This window comes from Bombus affinis, unplaced genomic scaffold (assembly GCF_024516045.1).
Source record: "Bombus affinis isolate iyBomAffi1 unplaced genomic scaffold, iyBomAffi1.2 ctg00000219.1, whole genome shotgun sequence".
Lineage (NCBI taxonomy): Eukaryota > Metazoa > Arthropoda > Insecta > Hymenoptera > Apidae > Bombus > Bombus affinis.
Genome location: NW_026108920.1, coordinates 204,503 through 219,253, shown reverse-complemented (window position 1 = coordinate 219,253; position 14,751 = coordinate 204,503). Strand labels below are relative to the sequence as shown.

At 38.0% G+C, this 14,751-nt stretch overlaps 2 long non-coding RNA genes across 3 annotated transcripts; one reads left to right on the top strand and one right to left on the bottom strand.

Moving 5' to 3' along the window:
* Nucleotides 1–4,015: 4,015 nt before the first annotated feature.
* On the bottom strand, nt 4,016–5,173 carry LOC126927804 (uncharacterized). Of its 2 annotated transcripts, none has more exons than XR_007715907.1 (2): nt 4,696–5,173; nt 4,016–4,611 (listed from the first exon to the last, which is right to left on the bottom strand). It is a non-coding gene; the product is annotated as an uncharacterized LOC126927804 (long non-coding RNA). The 2 variants fall into 2 exon arrangements; XR_007715906.1 differs by having other exon boundaries at nt 4,780–5,173.
* Nucleotides 5,174–5,955: 782 nt separating this feature from the next.
* On the top strand, nt 5,956–7,199 carry LOC126927799 (uncharacterized). The gene is made up of 2 exons (XR_007715901.1): nt 5,956–6,100; nt 6,726–7,199. It is a non-coding gene; the product is annotated as an uncharacterized LOC126927799 (long non-coding RNA).
* Nucleotides 7,200–14,751: the final 7,552 nt, after the last annotated feature.

The following is a 14,751-nucleotide window of genomic DNA, read 5'->3' as shown; positions in this document are numbered from 1 at the left end:
TTCCTGATTATGTGTCGCCAGGGTATCTCTTCTAAATTTCCTTTGCTAATGCTGAAGGAAGTTAGTTGTTTTTCGTTAACTACGTCCAACAATGATTTTAATGAATTTAATAAATTTTCTGGTGTTATTGAAATATTTCGATTTTCTTTTATTGGTAGGGATACGATGTATTTCCCGGAGTCATGATTCAACCTTGCTTTTTCCAACATTAAACCTTCATAACAAGGCAATCGCCCTGCTTCCTTCATCTCTAAGGCTCCTTTATCTATCGGGGTGCCATATATATCTATGAATATTATTTTATGATCATTCACTCTCGTAATCGAGTCTCGAGTTTCCGAAATTTTTAGTTCCGCAAGTATAGTAGGTCTCGCGTCTCTTTCTTGTTGTTGTGTTAGTTCTGGGATTGCAATGGAGGGTTCCTCTTCGCTTGTTGTATCAGTGTTCTCCTTTTCTTGGTTGGATATTTCTTCGCCTGTTTTCGCATCGAGTTCAGCTAATGCTTGATCAAAGTATTTTACGGGGGTTTCTTCTATGGTAAAATGTTTCCGGGTAAAAACTTTTCTTCGTTTTGTAGAGTCTTGGGATGGAGACAAGACACGTGGTTTAGCTTCAAATATGGGAGAGTCTTCGGTTGAGGTGTCTAATTCGAATCGTTTTGGTGCAGGATACTGGATCGGTGAATTTTCTTCTCTCCTCCTGATTGGTAGGCAGATCTCCGGAGGGTTTCTAGACAATGCGTCCGCGTTTGCGTTTGCCCTGCCTTCTTTGTATAGAATGTCAAATTCGAAGTCCGACAGTTTTAATTTCCATTTCCAGATTCTTGAAGTAGGGTCCTTGATAGAATGCATCCACACCAAAGGTTTATGATCGGTTACAATAGTAAATTTTCTTCCGTACATATACGGTCGGAAATGCATTGCGCTGTAGACGATTGCTAAACACTCCTTTTCGATAGTGGAGTAGTTTTGTTCGGCGGAATTTAATAATCTCGAGGCATATGCGATTGGCAAATCCTTTCCAATCGGCCCCTGACTCAGTACGCCGCCTATTGCATATCCTGATGCGTCTGTGGTAAGATTAAAGGGTTTAGAAAAATCTGGATATTGTAGAATGGGTTTTGTCATTAATGCTGTTTTTAAATTATTAAACGCATTTTCTTGATTTTCTGCCCATTTAAAGGGGGTATCTTTCTTCAATAATTGCGTCAATGGTTTTGCGACTTTGGAGAAATCGGGTATAAATCTTCTGTAGTATCCTGCTAGTCCTAAAAATTGTTTGATGTTTTTTACCTTTTTGGGTCGTGGAAATTTCGACACGGCTTCGATTTTCTTTGGATCAGGTTTTACGCCATCTTCACTAATTATATGTCCTAAATAATTTACTTCGTGTCGTAAGAACTCACACTTATCGGGCTGTAATCGTAATTTAGCATTCCTTAGTCTTTCCATTAATTTGTTAAATTTACTTTCGTGTTCTTGAAGTGACCTCGAATAAATTACAATGTCATCCAGATAGACGAACAGTTCTATTCCTTGCAGTCCTGATAATACTGAGTTCATCAAGCGCTGAAATGTTGCTGGAGCATTTTTTAATCCAAAGGGCATTCTTTTGAATTGAAAGTGTCCGTACGGTGTCGAAAATGCAGTTTTATGGGCATCCTCCTGTGACATACGGATCTGATGGAAACCTGATGCCAAGTCAAACGTAGAAAAGTATTTTGCATTTCCTAATTGATCCAATATTTCTGTGATATTTGGGAGTGGAAAAGCATCGCCGATCGTTTTATCGTTCAGCTTCCTATAATCAATAACTAATCTCCAACGTTTGTTTCCTTGCGAATCGGGTTTTTTCGGTACGATCCATAACGGAGAATTGTATGGGGATATCGATGGTTCCACGATGTCTGTGTCTAATAATTCTTGAATTTGTCGATTTATTTCTTCTCGGTGTACTGGTGGGTAACGATACTGTTTAGTATTAACTGGTATATCATCCGTTGTAATTATTCTATGTTCTAGAATTCCAGTTGCTTCCAGCGTATCTCCTGGAATATGAAATCTATCTTGATTATTACGAATCAATTTTTCGACGTTTTTCCTTTCCTCTTCGTTCAAGTGTTCAAGTCGTAGTAATTCAATTATTTTGTCAGATTTGCTTTCCTTTGTTTTTAAAATTGTATTACACGCCGTACTAGGAAACGGGGTGAGGTTTTCAAATTCTTTGATTACCATTGTTGGTGTCGTAAATTCATAATCTCTTGAAGTAGTATTTATTATTCTCAGATAACCTTTTCCTTTATGATTTCTCACAACTGCATTACCAAAGTAAATCCCCTTGATCGGCTCGATTTTGGGAATAAATCCCTCTCTTATCTCTGGATTTGCGATATTAATTGACCATGTTACCGAACTTCGTTTCGGTACGATTATTTTTTCTTTAGTATCGAAGGGAATATAAATATTTCCCCATTTGATATGCCTTTTCTCGTAATCCAAACGAGCTTTGCATCCTGCAAAAAATTCGGATCCTAAGATTCCGTCTTGATCGATCAGCAATGAGTCATCAACTACGTGAAAAATGACTGGATGGCCTGCGACCTGTATTACTGTCTGCCCTAGGGAGACCAGGCTCGTTGCCGTAATTCCTCGAACTTCAATTTGTTTCTGTTCGTCGATGATAGCTGAATCGAGTAAAGCAGGTTTTTTGATAATATTGATTTCTGATCCAGAGTCTAGTAGTAAACTTGTCTTGGTTTTTAAGTCTGGGGAAACTATTCGCGCAGTTGCGGTTGTTAGAGAATCGTTTAATTTTATTGAAATAATCCGAAGAGGTCGTCTTCCGCATCTGAGTCCGGTTCCTGGTGGTTTTCCCTCGTCTGTTCCTTCCGTGTTGGTTTTTCCTTTTGGCCTTGAGATTCCGGACTCTCTGTTTTTATTTTCGCGTGGCTGTGAGATGGTTCCCCCACAGTATTTAATGGTTGTTCCCTTGATTTTACAGTCGACGTTACGTTCGCTTTGTTCCTTATTACGGATTGTGGAGTCGATTTCGCGGGGGCAGCTGCCCTTGTTCTCTTTATTACCATAGGCGCCGGCCTCCTTGTGGCCGCTTGCACTCTTGGGCGATTCGAAAATTCGTCCCTTCGTGGCTCGCCCCATTTCCCCGAAGGACGTGTTCGGTTTCCCGACTGTTCTTGAGCATAGGGTATAATTATTCCAGCATCTACCCGTGCTTTAAATTTATAACAATCCTTTACTAAATGCCCAGGTGTTTTACAATAATTACATGTTATGATATCCTGTTTTGAATAATTCTGTGATGGAGGTTCGGACCTTCGATCCTGATGATTGTTTTTGATATTGTTATTAGTAGTCAAGGGTCGTACGTTGTCGCGTTTGTAATTATTCAGAAATGTTGGTCGTTGGAGTCGCGTTCTATCGTTCATTTGTTTCACTTCTTGAGTTGCCTTAACGGCTTGGTGATACGCCTCTTCTAAAGTGTGGTATCCTGCTATCTTGACGCGTAAATACACCTCGTTTGGGAGCCCCTTAACGAAAGCTTCCCTCGTTTCCCAATCCATTGTATCTTGGATGTCCGGTGATATCGTGGCGTACTCGCTTCTTTCTCCGTCCATTATCGCTAACCTAAGATTTCTAACGCGATCCATGTAATCTAATATATCTTCCCCAGGTCGTTGGTATATCGTTCCTAATTCTCCCTTGTACTCGTTAAGAGATTTCTTTGGGCCAAACAGATCCTTTAATTTGTTCCCGAAATCGTTCAAACTTATTAGTTCTGTGTCTTCGACGGCGAGAAACGCATGTCCGCGAAGCTTATTCATTAATAGTTTTACTAACTGGGGTTCTTGATGCCTAGGAACCATGATTCGTGCGCGCTCGCATGCTCTTAAAAATTGAAATACTGAGGGTCGATGTCCGTCGAATACTAGTACTGACTCGATCGCGTCTTTTAGCTTAATCGGTTGGGGATATCCACCTGGCTGTACTGTTTCCTGTTGGGTTGCCGGCGGCGATGCAGGTGACTGAGGTTCCCCTTTTGTTTTGAGTTCGCGTACGTCGTTTTGTAATTCGTTCATTTTTGCAATCATATCAGTTATTACTCGAAAATTTGCATCCCACGTTCTTAGTTTTTCCGACAATGTCAAAAGCGTATCTTCATCCAATGACTCTAATTTGGTTGCCATTATTTTTCAGATATATATTTTATCAATGACAGTAATAACTTTAATCCTCTGTGGAGCGTATCCCACCGCTGCCACCAAAAATTTTTCTGTTACCTTCTGTTATGTTCGATTTGATTGTGCTATGCCTTCCGTGTTAGTCTAGACTAAATCAAGGTAAAATTTTTGTTGTGTTATCTTGAGTTTAATCGGAAGGGGAAAATTGAAATGGTATGATTGTTTATGAAATATGAATCAAGATGTCCGATTAATATGGTAATTGCTGCCACCAGAAATAGTCTAAGGACTATTTCGAAGAATTTCCTTTTATTATTATTATTTTCTTTAAGTTGGGAGTGTTAGTGTATGATGGGTATTGTTTGTCTATCGTGTCTTTTGGATTCCCAGTCTGGAAGTGCCTCTGTAAGCACCTTCTTGCCTGTAGGAAAACAAACGTTGTACCTTCGTCTGTCGTGTCTTTTGAATTCCCAGACTGGAAGTGCCTCTGTAAGCACTTTCTTGCCTGTAGGAAAACAAACCTTGTACCCTTGTCTGTTGTGTCTTTTGAATTCCCAGACTGGAAGTGCCTCTGTAAGCACTTTCTTGCCTGTAGGAAAACAAACCTTGTACCCTGTCTGTCGTGGGGTTTGAACTAGGTGAGAGTCTATTATCTACTAACTGGTGTTTAATGGGTAGCGTTGACTTACGTTTGATGCTACTGGCAAACGAATTCCACCTTTCGGCTAACCTGCTATGCGCAGGAATACTGGCACAGGAGAGGATTAAAGTTATTAGGGATAGACAATTGGCAACGTATTTATTTCGTCTGACAGAGTTATGTTGGTTTAACTATATTTTAATTTATTCGTTGTTAGTTGATTAAAGGTATTACAATATCAGCAATAAGTATCGTCGGATGCAAATGTAGATATATTATACAGCGATGTACAATAAATAAATATTCTAGCTTCTAACTGGATAAATTTTACAAATGTTTGGCAGGATAATATTTATTCGTATCAATAAGATTAATAACAAACGCTATGGTGTGATGTGGGCGATGGCGAACGAGATCGAAAGGAATGCGCCTCGCAGTGTTCGGAAATTGGTAAATTTGAGGGCGAAAAACTAGGTGGTGAACCTTCGCGATTTGACTCTAATACTTCTCGATGCCTCCTCTCTTCCTTTTTTATTTCTGCAGCAATTAATCGTTTGTACCAACGTTCGGCTCGCTTTTTGCTGAGGTGACTTTTATCTTTTCTATTCTTTCTCGATTTCGTCATGGAATTATAATTCGTTCTTGACAACAAGTAAAGTCGTAAATGAGTAAATGATTATTTTATTTGGTAACTGAGTTCACTGTAGACAATCAGCGTGGCTTCGTAGGCCTCACCCAAGGATGAGCAGTCTGCTAACGGTGGGAAGAGGAAAACGGAAACCTTAGATGTTTCCTGTGACGAAAACACCGTAATCACTGGTTGATACGGCGAACAATTGTAAACAAAATAGATCTAAAGCTGATTGAGTTTATTCCAAACAATTTATTAAATGTTGAGCAAGAACGTTTATCTCAATTTTGTAATTATATTCTCTGTAAACAATCCGTGTGGCTTCGTAGGCCTCGCCCAAGGATGAGCAATCTGCTAACGATGGGAAGAGGAAAACGAAAACCATAGATGTTTCCAATGATTGAAAACACCGTGATCACTGGTCGATACAGAGAATAATTGTCGTGAATTCAAAATGTCCGAATGAAATTTTATGTGAGTTATTTACTTGGTACTTCTATCTGTCAACTATAGCTGCCGACGGATACTTTCGTTTAAAGACAACTTTGTTCAATTAAAAGTTAAAAAAGAAAGGAAGAGGGTGTACAATTTCGAATCTCCTACCTTGTTTGATTTGTGGAGTCGATCAGGTGTGAATATGGTTTGGCGATGAATCGGTTTTAACAATTAAATTTTGTTTCGCGATTAGTTTCTCGATGTTTCGGATTTTCGAACTTAATTAACAATTTTATTAAACGGAATTACAGTATGTACTAGATCGTTCCTTGGCGCAGACGGATCGACTTGTAAATGAACAAAAGAATAAATGAATCACCGAATCTCAAGTTAATACCGAACTTTAAGTGCAATACTCTTACAATACTCTTTAAGTTAAACTCACTGTTTCCAATTAAGACTGACGTCTGACTGCTCTCAATTAAAACTGAACTATAACTACTTTCAACACTACTTTCAATTAAATTCTGAATTAGGTAAAACCAGCTCTGACCTCAATTAATACTGCACTCCAACAACTACCCTATTGAGTACTGAATCTCTATTTATATTCTTCCTAATTGTCACGTGACCGATTATTTCTTTTGTAATTGTACCATTACTACGTGACAATTTATGAATATCGTAACTACCTATTTCCGCTGGGGTTCTTGTTTTCTTGATTATCTCACCCTTTGCTGAAATTTCGTCTTCTTGATCATCTCACGTTTTGCTTGGTGTTAATGGCATACAAGGTGCTTGAAAGAATGTACATGTTACAGGTGGTCGTATTTTGCTGATGCTGCGTCTGCGTTCTTTCCATGGCCTTCGTTACTGATACCAGTGGAATGTGCAGGTCGCGTGGCTGCTTGGCCTTGCTGAGGTTGCATTTTGTGTGTCCGGTGATCGCCCTGTTGATGTCGGTGAATCGTACGAGGTGCTTGCTGAGTCTTTGCACGTGTTGTATGCTCTATTTCTTATGTTCTCCAAAGTTATTGTGAGTTCAAGGACAAGTTTTAATACGTCATTCTATAAGAGGTGGTGCGTGGTGGTAGTTTCTATTTGTTGATTTGCTTGCCGAGTTTTAGGTTAGTTTTCCTTTTTATAAAATGTTTGTTCGTAGCAATAAGTGATTTTGATATTGCTTGATGTTTGTATGATCTGTAGCGTTAATTTTGTTTGTTGTATTCTCATATTTCTTTTATGAATGCAGGTTATATTGAGTCATGGATAGTGACATGTCTGGAGCTGTAGAGGTATGTATTAATGTGATTTGTGTCGATTTCATCATATTTCATATTGTTGTCCTTTATCTTGAATTTGTGTATTTTATTTTAGTGTAAGAAAAAGAAAAGGAATAGGGGGAAGCGCAGGCCGTTCGTACCTCCTGTGGTCGAAGTGGTAGATACAACTGCCTGCGCCAAGGTCCGTTTTCCGGAAGAAATTCCTGATGGAGTGTTGGAAGCCTATCTATTTCTATTTTATTTTCCATCTTACCCTCGTATATTAATTATATCTATACATATGAATAATTAACTATGTTTAATAAATTTTATCAAAGAATTTCCATTTTCATTGCACTGTGTGTTTGTTTCTAGGTATACGAGTTGACACTTGCGTTGTTTGTGTATTGCGGTTATCTATGTTTTCGTTGCGGCACGTGCGGAGCGTGGGACGTGACACCCCCCCTCTTGGAGTTCAAATTTCCGGAGGAAATTTGACTGATTGTGTCCTTCAGCTCATTTAGAGCGGACGTAGTGGTTGTTGGTTGTTGATATATTGTATCGTTAGATGTAATTGATATTCCTTGTGGTTGTGTTTGATTTTCGACGTTGCGTTTTCCCTTGATGTACAATAGCAGGTGAGTGACTGAGCCCCATATTGCTCCGAGTAGTGCGAATCCGCATCCGTAAGTTTCGCGTAATTGATATCCATGTATAACTATGTCAACTATTGTTTTCATCATTTTCAGTATTATGAAGATTTCAAGTATTGCTGCGCTGACCGTTCCGAATTCCATAAAACCAGTCCATAATTTCGATGCAGTATTCTTTGCTAGTGTCGTTAGTGCGTTTTCATCCATGATTCCCAAGATATTTACCGTTACAGGGACGATTACTTTTCCTGTAGCTCCTCTGGCCAGTGTGTTTAATATTGCTGTTTTCTCAGCTGGGAACATGACGTGGTCTCGTAGTGTATCCAGGTCCCTTTGGGTATATATTTTCCGCTTGTGGCCAGTGATGATGGTGCTGAATATTGCCATGTTTGGCGTGTGTCTGGACAGAGTTCTTGTGGTGCAATTGCCTCCATCGATTTTGGTACGAACTTGTGCCAGTCCGTCGATGTTGTATAGTGTGGGTAGTACTGCACTACATTCTGTATGATTTTCATGTTGAGATAGGATGTGTGTCTTTGGTGTTAAAAATGCGGTGCGATTTCCTTGCTAACACCTTATGTCTTTACATTCTAGTGTTTACAATATAAGTTACAAAAATTTATATATATATGTATTTATATAGATTTATATATATATATATATATATGTGTGTGTGTGTATGAGTGTGTCAATAAATATAATGGACATGCATGAAAATTATAATATAATATAATAGATATAATATATATGCTTTGTTATGAATGTTGATTGTTTTACATAAGTATTCATTTTGTGTTTATATTATTGTTATTACGTTGTATACATATTGTATATGTATGTATATACATAGGGAAAGAGTTTTAGTATGTCAATGTTTGTTTACAATTGTACGTATGCATGTGTTTTGTATAAATGCGTATGTATGTTTATGTGTATGTATATGTATGCATATATATTCCCATCAATTTACATTATTCTTGCGTTACGTTGTATTGATCATTATTTTGTTCCTTCTTCGTTATGATCTTCCCCTTTTCTATTATTATTTATAAAATATTCATTCTTTAATTGAAAATATGATTTATTTTGTAACGCATAAAGATACTATTAGCACGTGTTGGTTATTTAAAATGGCCGCCTGTAAATGTCTCTAGTATGTGACGACATTACATTAATGCGAAATTATTTGTGACATTATTTTAATAATTGATGTATAATTGCAATAGGAATAATATTATTTTGCATTTGTTTAATGTGCATAATTATTGCGTGTATTCGGTGCGCATGCGTAAACGCTTTCCTATGTTCATGGCAATCCAAGATGGCCGCTCTTGAATGTCTCTAGTCGATGTGCACATTTAAGAGCTATGCTATGTTCATGGCGGTCCAAGATGGCCGCTCGTGAGTGTCTCCTGTAAAAGTATAGCGACGCGTCCTTAGTTTGCTTAATACTGAAATAATTGTTCGTTCGTCGCTTAGTTTCCTCTATTTTAGCGCAGTTAAATAATTTTTTTTTTTGTGACAATGGTGTTGTTTGTGTAATCATTATAACATTTATATACTGTGTGTTGTTTTAATCTAATAACATGTGGCTTTGTCGTTGTTTCACATCTGTACAATGTAATTCTAGAACTAATCTATATATTGTTAATTAGCATCTTTATTGTTTACAGGTTCTACAATTCTAATCCTTCACCACCGAGTACATTATTTGGAACAATTATATAAAGCGCGTTGGGTATTTTCTGGTTCTTCGCTACATTTCCAACACTTATCATGATTATTTTTACTTATCCTAGAATTGTAAGTATATATATAGATATATATAAAGCACTATAAAATATCTGTATAATAGATTAGCGTTGGATTATTTGTTATGATGACATAAATTTCCCTTTGTTTTTCAGTTTCCTGTTGCCGTCTTGATTGCTTCGGCAATGTCTGGTTCAGTATTCTATAAGTATTTGCCTAACTTTGTTATGATGTCATAAATTTCCCTTTGTTTTCAGTTTCCTGTTGCCGTCTTGACTGCTTCGACAATGCCTGGTTCAGTATTCTATAAGCATTCGCCTAACTTTGGTAGTGGGCTTCTTGTAACTGCGTCGGCTTTAATGTGTATCTTCCGATGTGAGTAACAAGCTTCTTATTATTGTCACTTTTATTCCAAGATGATTTATAACATTCTTCCCTTTTTTTTTTTTTTAGGTTATGATTGGTTATCTTGGTATTTATTACCTTTGGTATCTTCATACCGTCATATATTATGTTTTGTGGAAATGGATCCGTAGCAAATCCTCGTGGAAGTCTTGCGTGTACACTTTCTTCTACGATAACTTGTTGCATATGGAATTTGTTAACTTATAAGGTACCCTTTTGTTTGCTAAGACCATTCCGCTAGTTTAATTGAGATATTGTGAAGCTTGAACACTATTATTTTCTTCCATATATACATATACTGAAGCAGTTGAGGTTAGTTTATCCATTCGTTGACAGTTGTATACTATGTTCTATGGAGTGGGTCCACAACTTGTTTTGTTTCTTTTTATGATGAATAATTGTTCATGAGGTATCTTTCCACTTTGACTGTTTTGTAATTATTTACTGGATTACTCATTTTGGAATCGCTCTGGTGGTCTATTTCGATGATGTGCCAGTTTTAATTTATTCAAGTGTACTGTTCGAGGGAGTCCTTTTACTTCAATCTTCACGTTTTGATTTTGCAAAATTTCTAACACTTTATATGGTCCAGTATATTGATCAGAGAATTTTCCTTTACTAGGTTCTTTTAGTAGATATACCAAATCTCCTGTTTTAAAATTTTGAGGGTTGATTCGTCGGTCGTAATATTCCTTTGATCTTAATTTAGATTTTATCAAGTTTTCCCTTGCCATTTGCTGCACGGTGTTGATTTTATTGAACAAGTCTGTGAGATATTCTGCGTATGTTGGTTCTATGTTTTCTTCGATTATCACTTCACCAGTAGGTTCTCTGGCCAAGTGTCCAAAAACCAATTCATGTGGTGAAAATTTCGTTCCTTCGTGTACAGAGGTATTGTAAGAAAACATGGCTAGTTCCACCCATTCGTCTCAATTTCTGGAATTTTCAATATATAACTTCAGGTATTCTGCCAATACATGGTGAGATCTTTCGATTGAGCCGTTACTTTGTGGGTGATATGCCGACATGGTGTATTGTTTAATGCGGAATCTTTTTGCTACTTTCTTCATTAGCGAAGATGTAAAGTTCGCTCCTTGATCAGTGAGAATAGCTCTCGGCGACCCGAATCGACAGATAAATCGTTTTACGAAAGCGTCCGCTATCTCGGCTGAAGAGATTCCTACCATGGGGATCCCGATTGAGTACTTTGTCAATAGATCTTGGATAGTTAGTATATACTCGTTTCCCTTTTGAGTTTTTGGCAACGGCCCAACGATATCCATACTGATTTTATCGAACGCTTTACCTGGTGTGTCCGTAAGTATCATTGGTTGCTTCGTTTTTATCCTTGTGAGTTTCTTCAATTGGCACTCCTTGCATGTCCTTACATAATCTTGAATTTCCTTTTTCATATTTTCCCAATAATAGTGTTGTCGTATTCTCAAATAAGTTTTAGTTATTCCTTTGTGTCCTGCTACAGATGATTCGTGTTTTTCTCGTATTATATTGCTTCGTGTTTCTACTGGTGGGATAGTTACTTCCCCGGTACAAATGGTAATAGTTATTGTTTTTTCTATGAAAACCTCCTTTAATTTCCTGATTATGTGTCGCCAGGGTATCTCTTCTAAATTTCCTTTGCTAATGCTGAAGGAAGTTAGTTGTTTTTCGTTAACTACGTCCAACAATGATTTTAATGAATTTAATAAATTTTCTGGTGTTATTGAAATATTTCGATTTTCTTTTATTGGTAGGGATACGATGTATTTCCCGGAGTCATGATTCAACCTTGCTTTTTCCAACATTAAACCTTCATAACAAGGCAATCGCCCTGCTTCCTTCATCTCTAAGGCTCCTTTATCTATCGGGGTGCCATATATATCTATGAATATTATTTTATGATCATTCACTCTCGTAATCGAGTCTCGAGTTTCCGAAATTTTTAGTTCCGCAAGTATAGTAGGTCTCGCGTCTCTTTCTTGTTGTTGTGTTAGTTCTGGGATTGCAATGGAGGGTTCCTCTTCGCTTGTTGTATCAGTGTTCTCCTTTTCTTGGTTGGATATTTCTTCGCCTGTTTTCGCATCGAGTTCAGCTAATGCTTGATCAAAGTATTTTACGGGGGTTTCTTCTATGGTAAAATGTTTCCGGGTAAAAACTTTTCTTCGTTTTGTAGAGTCTTGGGATGGAGACAAGACACGTGGTTTAGCTTCAAATATGGGAGAGTCTTCGGTTGAGGTGTCTAATTCGAATCGTTTTGGTGCAGGATACTGGATCGGTGAATTTTCTTCTCTCCTCCTGATTGGTAGGCAGATCTCCGGAGGGTTTCTAGACAATGCGTCCGCGTTTGCGTTTGCCCTGCCTTCTTTGTATAGAATGTCAAATTCGAAGTCCGACAGTTTTAATTTCCATTTCCAGATTCTTGAAGTAGGGTCCTTGATAGAATGCATCCACACCAAAGGTTTATGATCGGTTACAATAGTAAATTTTCTTCCGTACATATACGGTCGGAAATGCATTGCGCTGTAGACGATTGCTAAACACTCCTTTTCGATAGTGGAGTAGTTTTGTTCGGCGGAATTTAATAATCTCGAGGCATATGCGATTGGCAAATCCTTTCCAATCGGCCCCTGACTCAGTACGCCGCCTATTGCATATCCTGATGCGTCTGTGGTAAGATTAAAGGGTTTAGAAAAATCTGGATATTGTAGAATGGGTTTTGTCATTAATGCTGTTTTTAAATTATTAAACGCATTTTCTTGATTTTCTGCCCATTTAAAGGGGGTATCTTTCTTCAATAATTGCGTCAATGGTTTTGCGACTTTGGAGAAATCGGGTATAAATCTTCTGTAGTATCCTGCTAGTCCTAAAAATTGTTTGATGTTTTTTACCTTTTTGGGTCGTGGAAATTTCGACACGGCTTCGATTTTCTTTGGATCAGGTTTTACGCCATCTTCACTAATTATATGTCCTAAATAATTTACTTCGTGTCGTAAGAACTCACACTTATCGGGCTGTAATCGTAATTTAGCATTCCTTAGTCTTTCCATTAATTTGTTAAATTTACTTTCGTGTTCTTGAAGTGACCTCGAATAAATTACAATGTCATCCAGATAGACGAACAGTTCTATTCCTTGCAGTCCTGATAATACTGAGTTCATCAAGCGCTGAAATGTTGCTGGAGCATTTTTTAATCCAAAGGGCATTCTTTTGAATTGAAAGTGTCCGTACGGTGTCGAAAATGCAGTTTTATGGGCATCCTCCTGTGACATACGGATCTGATGGAAACCTGATGCCAAGTCAAACGTAGAAAAGTATTTTGCATTTCCTAATTGATCCAATATTTCTGTGATATTTGGGAGTGGAAAAGCATCGCCGATCGTTTTATCGTTCAGCTTCCTATAATCAATAACTAATCTCCAACGTTTGTTTCCTTGCGAATCGGGTTTTTTCGGTACGATCCATAACGGAGAATTGTATGGGGATATCGATGGTTCCACGATGTCTGTGTCTAATAATTCTTGAATTTGTCGATTTATTTCTTCTCGGTGTACTGGTGGGTAACGATACTGTTTAGTATTAACTGGTATATCATCCGTTGTAATTATTCTATGTTCTAGAATTCCAGTTGCTTCCAGCGTATCTCCTGGAATATGAAATCTATCTTGATTATTACGAATCAATTTTTCGACGTTTTTCCTTTCCTCTTCGTTCAAGTGTTCAAGTCGTAGTAATTCAATTATTTTGTCAGATTTGCTTTCCTTTGTTTTTAAAATTGTATTACACGCCGTACTAGGAAACGGGGTGAGGTTTTCAAATTCTTTGATTACCATTGTTGGTGTCGTAAATTCATAATCTCTTGAAGTAGTATTTATTATTCTCAGATAACCTTTTCCTTTATGATTTCTCACAACTGCATTACCAAAGTAAATCCCCTTGATCGGCTCGATTTTGGGAATAAATCCCTCTCTTATCTCTGGATTTGCGATATTAATTGACCATGTTACCGAACTTCGTTTCGGTACGATTATTTTTTCTTTAGTATCGAAGGGAATATAAATATTTCCCCATTTGATATGCCTTTTCTCGTAATCCAAACGAGCTTTGCATCCTGCAAAAAATTCGGATCCTAAGATTCCGTCTTGATCGATCAGCAATGAGTCATCAACTACGTGAAAAATGACTGGATGGCCTGCGACCTGTATTACTGTCTGCCCTAGGGAGACCAGGCTCGTTGCCGTAATTCCTCGAACTTCAATTTGTTTCTGTTCGTCGATGATAGCTGAATCGAGTAAAGCAGGTTTTTTGATAATATTGATTTCTGATCCAGAGTCTAGTAGTAAACTTGTCTTGGTTTTTAAGTCTGGGGAAACTATTCGCGCAGTTGCGGTTGTTAGAGAATCGTTTAATTTTATTGAAATAATCCGAAGAGGTCGTCTTCCGCATCTGAGTCCGGTTCCTGGTGGTTTTCCCTCGTCTGTTCCTTCCGTGTTGGTTTTTCCTTTTGGCCTTGAGATTCCGGACTCTCTGTTTTTATTTTCGCGTGGCTGTGAGATGGTTCCCCCACAGTATTTAATGGTTGTTCCCTTGATTTTACAGTCGACGTTACGTTCGCTTTGTTCCTTATTACGGATTGTGGAGTCGATTTCGCGGGGGCAGCTGCCCTTGTTCTCTTTATTACCATAGGCGCCGGCCTCCTTGTGGCCGCTTGCACTCTTGGGCGATTCGAAAATTCGTCCCTTCGTGGCTCGCCCCATTTCCCCGAAGGACGTGTTCGGTTT